This window comes from Etheostoma spectabile, chromosome 5 (assembly GCF_008692095.1).
Source record: "Etheostoma spectabile isolate EspeVRDwgs_2016 chromosome 5, UIUC_Espe_1.0, whole genome shotgun sequence".
Taxonomy (NCBI): Eukaryota; Metazoa; Chordata; class Actinopteri; order Perciformes; family Percidae; genus Etheostoma; species Etheostoma spectabile.
In genome coordinates this window covers 37,189,309-37,197,107 of record NC_045737.1, presented here as the reverse complement: position 1 = coordinate 37,197,107, position 7,799 = coordinate 37,189,309, and the positions used below count along the sequence as shown (strand labels likewise).

The 7,799-nt window shown below is 41.5% G+C and overlaps 2 long non-coding RNA genes across 3 annotated transcripts in view; one reads left to right on the top strand and one right to left on the bottom strand.

Moving 5' to 3' along the window:
- The window catches only part of LOC116689807 (uncharacterized), a 26,080-nt gene that overhangs the window by 455 nt on the left and 17,826 nt on the right, over positions 1-7,799 (bottom strand). The window lies entirely within an intron of this gene.
- Positions 4,621-7,799, top strand: part of LOC116689808 (uncharacterized) — a 19,145-nt gene continuing 15,966 nt past the window's right edge. The window contains exon 1 of the long non-coding RNA XR_004332103.1: positions 4,621-4,722. This is a non-coding gene — a long non-coding RNA (uncharacterized LOC116689808). The remainder of the gene's footprint in view (positions 4,723-7,799) is intronic.

Here is a 7,799-nt window from a genome sequence, read left to right as displayed (position 1 = left end):
CCTGCTCTGCCTTTGAGAAAATGAAAGTTTAGATGGGCTGATCTGGATTCTTGCTCCTTATGAGGTCCTAAGAGGCAAGGTACCTCCCCTTTCTCTTCTTTGCCCGCCCAGAGAATTTGGCCCACCCATGAGAGAGAGACATCATGGCTTTCAAATGAGCAAAGTGGCAGTTGGTCAAGACCACACCCCCAGCCTCCACCTTGCCCCCCCCCCTCTCTCCTTCTAAAAAGCTACAAAAAGATACAGTACAGTATACAGTATTTGGGGACCACTAAGGTCTATATAAAAGAGACTTCAGATACAGTATTAGGGACCACTAAGGTCTATATAAAGAGACTTCAGATACAGTATTAGGGGACCATTAAGGTCTAATAAAGAGACTTCAGAACCGTATTAGAGGACCACTAAGGTTATAAAGATCTTCAGATACAGTATTAGGGGACCACTAAGGTCTATATAAGAGACTTCAGATACAGTATTAGGGGACCACTAAGGTCTATATAAAGAGACTTCAGATACAGTATTGGGACCACTAAGGTCTATATAAAAGAGACTTCAGATACAGATTAGGGGACCACTAAGGTCTATATAAAGAGACTTCAGATACAGTATAGGGACCACTAAGGTCTATATAAAAGAGACTTCAGATACAGTATTTGGGGACCCCTAAGGTCTATATAAAAGAAACTTCAATACAGTATTTGGGGACCATAAGGTCTATATAAAGAGACTTCAGATACAGTATTAGGGGACACTAAGGTCTATTAAAAGAGACTTCAGATACCGTATTAGGGACCACTAAGGTCTATAAAGAGACTTCAGTACAGTATTAGGGACCACTGGTCTAAAAAGAGACTTACAGTACAGTATTTGGGGACCACTAAGGTCTATATAAAAGAAACTTCAGATACAGTATTTGGGGACCACTAAGGTCTATATAAAAGCATCCAAAAAGCACCATGTCATGGGACATTTAAGTAGAACTCCCAGCTTAAAAAGCCTTGTGTCTTATGACCTCATCCCTCTGCGGACCAGAGCACTCTTATACAGCGGCAGTCAATGTGGTGCATACAGCGATAAATATGTGCAGTACATACACATTGCAATGCATTCATCTTTGTGGACATGTGTACAAATGGTTCATGAGAACAGCCAGGTTAAAGCTGTCAGCAAAGCTGTACAAGTGTGATATTAACAGTTCCAGACCGGTGAGCGTTAGTAAGCTCACAGGGCTGGAGATAAGGTGATAAGGTCCTCTTTGTCTTATCTCTGTCTTTTTTCCATGCTTTGGTGAAGCAGCCACCGGCGCTGGGCAGAGAGGTCAAACGTACGCAAACTTTTTTTCCCCCCACTGAAAGTGAAGCCTTGGGTTTGTGAGATAGGGCGTGCAAGCAGGATAAGGTCAGAGGCTAACCCAGACAGAGGAAGTGAAACTCTGTCACAACTTAATCCCATTACCAGGGTTTTTCATTAAAGTGATACCAGCTCATAGCCGAATGACTGATGACAAAATTCACACAAGTAATCTGGATCAACGGACGTACATCTCCAGGATAAAGTCTAACATTCGGCGCTTGCCTCTCTCTGCGTGCCGCCGTTCTGAACATCCCTTTGCTTTGGGAAACAAGAACACAGTTCAAGCCACGCTGAAAATGGCAGGTTTTGAAGAAAATGAAGGGAATGATTGGAAAGATTTGCAAAGAATATGTTTAGGGCATTTCTTCTCTAACTGGGGCATTTTGGGACCGATCGGTGGGATTGCTGTGGACAAAGTACACACAGAGATACACTGGTAAGAGCTAACCATGTATCCAGCTAATTTAAATAGCTCATGTTACTGTATTGTTTCAACAGTTAACTTCATTTAATATTGTGTGTGGCGTTTTCTTTTGCGGGTTCCAAATTTTCCACCAGAACAAGTTCCTTCCCGAGACTATTTAGCAGTGCCACCGTCACTGCTTCCGGAGCTCAGCGCCGTCCGAGGTGATTGTGACAACCCAGAGTGTATTTTTCTTCCTATCCCAGGATGTATCTGTGGTGTAGCCAGACCTTATTCTGCAGCACTGTGGAGATTACGTCACTGGAGACTATACTGGGAGGTTGGATGAAAGATCTGGGATTCTACAATGAATTTAAGTGGGGGGTGCAGCAGACGACAGGATAAGGACGGTGGATCTAGGATGGGGTGAGTGCTAGGAGGCCTGAGGACGGGTGAGGCCAGACAAGCCATTCCATTCCTGCCTGCACTGGGCAATTCTATTCCTAGAGTGTGGTACATGGCAGTTGATGTGGGTTTCCTCTTAGCTGCCTGGAAGATGACTGGGCCTGACCACATCCACATCAACACACACACACACACACACACACACACTCACACACACACAAAACACAAGAAACACATTCAAAACTTTGACACACAGAAATGTACAAGTAAACACACACACATTCTGAGGGAAGCAAAGAGGAACAGAATCATTACCCTGCCTTAGCCTCAAAGTAGGGGGTGACCAATGTACAAGTAGGTGTGTGTGTGTCAGTGTGTGTGTGTGTGTGTGTGTGTGTGTGTGTGTGTGTGTGTGTGTGTGTGTGTGTGTGTGTGTGCAAAGATAAGTTGCATTTTTGTAGTAGGAGATATTGGTTCATTGGTTGTGTGCATTTGTATCTGCTCAAGTATGTGTAGGCATGTCTGTGTGGGTGGGAGTGTAGGATGTGTGAGCTGGGTGTGGATCAGTTCCATGTGTGTGTGTGTGTGTGTGTGCGTGCGTGTGTTTGCATGCGTGTGTGCGCATGCGTGCATGCGTGCCTCACTCCATCTCCTTCTGTTCCAGCTCAGGGCTTATTATCTACATGTATTCGTTGAAATGAAATAATGGAAATGTCTTTTTAATATATATATATATATATATATGTTGTTTGTGAACCCTGGGCAAAAGAATGAAACTAGAGCTGCATGATGAATCAATTAGTCATCAACTATAAGATTAATAACTATTTTGTTAATCAATTAATCAATTAATAATAATGTTATTGCAGCTTCTTAAATGTGAATATGTTTTAGTTTCTTCTCTCCTCTGAATATATTTGAGTTGTGGACAAAACAAGACATTTGAGGACGTCATCTTGGGTTTTGCGGGAACACGGATCTACATTTTTCACACAACTTTCTGACAAAACTAGTAATCCATTAAACAAGAACATTATAAATAATAATTGTTGGTTGCAGCCCTAAAAGAAACAAAACATAAGAGGACCTTATTTCTTTCAACAATGGAGGTCAACGCTGTGTTGTAGCAGGAAAAACAAGTTTTGGACATGTGGGAAAAAAAAGAAAAAAAAACATTGTTCAAACCCAATACTCATGGTAAGTTACTATATTGGAGCTTATTTTCACAGAGACTCATCACTTTTGTGTTTACGAAATTAAAATGGACAATCAGACGTTGCACCAATCAGTGTGGTTTCCCTGACTCAGAGAGATGCCTAGTCTGCAGGAACAGCTCCCCAAAAGCTGCCAATTAAGCAGTCGTTCCATGAGGCCAGCGGCCAATCAGATATCAATTCTCAGCTCCGCAGGTTCCATTCGACAACAGCCGGAGAGTCTGAGTGGTTTTGATGGCCTGGTGAAAGCGTCCAACCAAAGAGAGGAAGCCAATTTTGACTCTGAATCTGTGGAGACAGAGGTTATGGAAGCTCAGTCTTCCCTGCCACCTCTGTTCCCTATCCAAAGTCATTCCCTGTCCCAGAATATTCTCCCTTTGCTATCCAATCAGCGGCCACTGGTAGACAGACGCCTGAAGTCACTTTCTCCCCCTCCTCTTTGGTCTCACTCCCCCTTTCACTGTCTCTTATCATAAACTGAGGAGATGAAGTAGGTTTTACTTGTAAAAGCTAGCCCAAATTGTTCCTTTGGGTGCTGCTAGGTGGCTGTCAGGCTGTTGAGGTGAAGACTGGATCCAGACCCAGGCCTATAGACCAAAGAGCCAAAGAGCTTCTCTAGAGGCAACCCCATACAAATCCATACCAGCCCTAGCCCCGGGCCGAGAGAGAGGGGTGTCTGCAAGCTCTTACAGGGGGCTGGACTGATGGGAAAGAGCTGGCAACTTGAACAAGGAAAGCAAACTCCTTCCTCAAGCTGCTTTATGAAGGCCTAACGAATGTGCAGAGGACGAGGGGAAAATAGACATAAAAAGCAAGAGGAGGCATAAAAGAAAAGTGTCCCATCCTCCAGAGTCAGCATAAGGGCGTTTTCTGTGTCCCTGTCCCTTCTTGTGGGGTCACAGGGTTTAAAAAGAACTAGCTCTGCGCCAGGTGGACACAGCCATCAATCGGCTACATTAGCCCCAACACAAATAAACATAGAGCAGTGATTCCCAACCAGGGGTACTTGTACCCCAGGGGGTACTTGTGCAGTTACCACGCGGTATGTGGAAAGACCGTAGACTGGCTCAACTCATTTCAAAAAGAAAGAAATTACAATTCAATTAGAAGAATCTATCCAAATATTAACATTGAGTCAACTTTAACACCTGAACACTACATGTTGCAGTTATGTAAGAGTGGGTGAAAACTAGTTAGCAAGCGAGCACAGAAGCTTTAACTAGAGCCGCAAAGATTAATTCATTGACCAATAATTGCGACCTTACACCAAACGACTTTTCAAGCGATTCCTATGTTGCAGACTAATTTCCAATATCAGAATGAAATCCTGAGAGTCTTGGTAGAGTCAGGGTCTCCCGTCGTTGCCATCGTTTGCTTTAAGGTCATAAAACTCAGTCCCAGTCAGTCTTTCTCCTGTCTTGACGCCCCGACAAAATCGAATATTTAAAAGTTTTAAGTCTCGGTAGTGAATTTAAGTCACGTGAACATGTTCAACAATCAATGGGTGCGCTCCCTCCAGCACCAAACAGGAAGCACCAAACGGCTAGAGACAGTTTTGTTTTTAGTTGCTATGGCAGCGCGCTAAGCTAAACGCTAAAGAGGGAAAGTTGTGGATTTTCAACTCTTCTGAAGCAAGTCATCCAACGGGAGATTTACTGGCGAATACAAGCAGACCTGGAGAACTTCTTCAACATGTACGGCAGAACAGAAAATCTACAAACATTCCCAAGCTAGCTAGCTTGGTTACATTTTCAAAACAAATTGAGTTGCAGTCCTACAATGTGTGACCCTGCAAGAGCCCCACTCTTTACATGTTATGACAGTCTTTGGATGTGAGATGGTGTCAGACTTTAGTCTTTTTCAAAGTCTGTTCAACAGTAAGTAGAAGTTGTCAAATATTAAATTATTTGTCAACTACACTGACAACTAAAGGAAGACAACTCAGATTGAATATACCAGATGTGAAAAAGGCTTAACATTAGCTGCTGGTTAAACTATCAGACTTCTCTATTGTCTTCTTTTAATCAAGAGCTTGATTCTGGATTTAATAAACCTACTGATCCACAGGCATTACAGGGATTTTATTCCAGTTGCTTCAATGTTGCATTGTACAAGAGCGACATATGAGCACAGTTCCTTCTTGACGTCCCCCTTCTGGAGTTGCACTTTGAATAATCAGCCAGGCTGAGTCATTGTGATAACTGATTACCTTTGGAAAACAAAAGGAACACCTTAAAAACGCAGCTCTGCGAGCCTTGCCCATTGATCCTGGTTTTCCATGACGTGCATCCGTCTCTACAGCCTCTTCCTTGCACGCACACAAACATACAGCCACACAGACACACACAAACACACACACATACACACACAAACACAAAGCCACTTATTGGAATTCAGAGTGGGGCCCAGGTAGGGGAAGCTTTGCCCATATATGAGCAGAGGAGGAAACAGGCCAGGTGTGTGTGGTTAGTCCACCGTTGGAACAAGCGTTCTTGAATTTACAGAAAAACGCACGCACACAAAGTGCTCTAACGGCTTCTTCTGTTAAACAACACAAACTGCATTTAGCCCTGCGGCGTCTAGGTTATGCCGCTAAGCTCTTAACTGTGGAATCTGCCGCTGAATGACAGACCTGTAAGAGTGACTTGTTGCTGTATAAACAAAGACGAGTCATGTGAAAAAGGAAAGTGGCGGGGATAAGAAAGGAAGAAATGAGTCGAGTGATAGTTAAGATTGTTCTTGTGCTGCTTAACCCAGTTTTAGTTGCATAACTGTGTTGATGTCGGAATAACTACAGTATGTCACAATGTGTTACCTCCTAACACCAGTCTGTGTGTGTGTCTGTGTGCGTGTGTGTTTCTAGTATAGTTAAGAATGTGCTTCCAACTAAACCCTGCCACCAGTGACTTACAGCTTAACTCCCTTCAGCCTTTCCCACCTCACTGAATCATGTGCTTCTCTTCATTATGTGGACGTTTTTGCGATGACTCAATGAGACGTGATTGGTGGCATGGACATTTGACACTAACAAGCTGTCCTCCACACCGCCTCCGCCTGGCCCTCCTCGAGTATTCTAACAGAGGCACTGCATATCTGAGAGCAAAATAAAACGACTAAACCTTAAGGCGGAAAACTCTTTGTGTAGTTTTTTCAGGTCACACCTGGACCGCTATCAAGGCCCACATCATTGACATACCAGTAACAACAAAAAGCTTGTTAAACAACTTTATTGATGCAACAGTAGCACCTTTAAAAATAAGTAAAATACCTACTTTTTTAAAAAAGCATTTGGTTTAACCGGTCTGCACTTTATTTTGTATGTATTTGTTTGTGATTGTAATTGTGTTTTTCATTTTATCTGTTTTATGTGAAGCACCTTGAGATTTCTATCTGTGAAAATCATTTTAAAAATACATTTTAGACTGACTGACTTACTTTTTAAGTTACTTACTAATTTACTAAGTTACTTACTTACTTACTGATTTACTAAGTTACTTACTTACTTACATACTTACTAATTTACATACTAACTTACTTTAGCTACTTACTTACTACCTTACATACTTACATACGTGCTTAAATATTGACTTGCTAACTTACTGACTAACTTATTTACTTACATACTTACTCACTTACTTACATACTAACTTACATACCTCCTTAAGTGTGATTTGTTGAAAAAAAGCTTTAATAAAATCTTTAACCCAGTCTTGACTTGAGTCTTGTATCTAAACGTTCAGCAGGGAAATACCTCAAAGTTAAGTAATATAATTTAACTGTTCTTGCTAGCTTTTATCTACAGCCACCTTAATAATAATAATTATAATTATAACAATAATTGTTATTATTATTATATTCCCTTATGGTTGCAGGGGGCTGGAGATTCACAAGGCTGGGTCAGCAAGTCTGACATAGTCTAGCCTAGAGTCTAGACTATACGGTCTACGGACCAACATATCGGTTGAAAGCCTTGTATGTCCAAAACCGTAGCTTTTTTAGGAAATAAAAAACGGCTAATTTAAATACATTTGAGTTAGGTATTAATCTCAGATAAAGTCAGACAGAATTGCCTCGTTACTTTTTTAATATGTGTAAAACCCACAGCCAAGACTTAAAGGGAGACCAATAGCATTGATTTATGAAAGAAATAAAACTACGGAGGTACAATGTTTCTGCCCTACAGATATTCAGTTTCACCTTGTCTGTGTGTTACAGTAGCCTAATGTTTTCTTCTGTTAACTTTATAAAACTGTTTTGCAGTATTTAATTGCAAAAAAATACATTTTACTTTAACTTTTAAAGTACGATTGCCTGAATGCCTTTAGATGAATGTGTTTCCTTTCCTTTGCAACTATTTTATAATCAAATTTACATAATCCAAGATTGAGGAAAAGCAATTGTTTTCACAAATGGTTCATTTG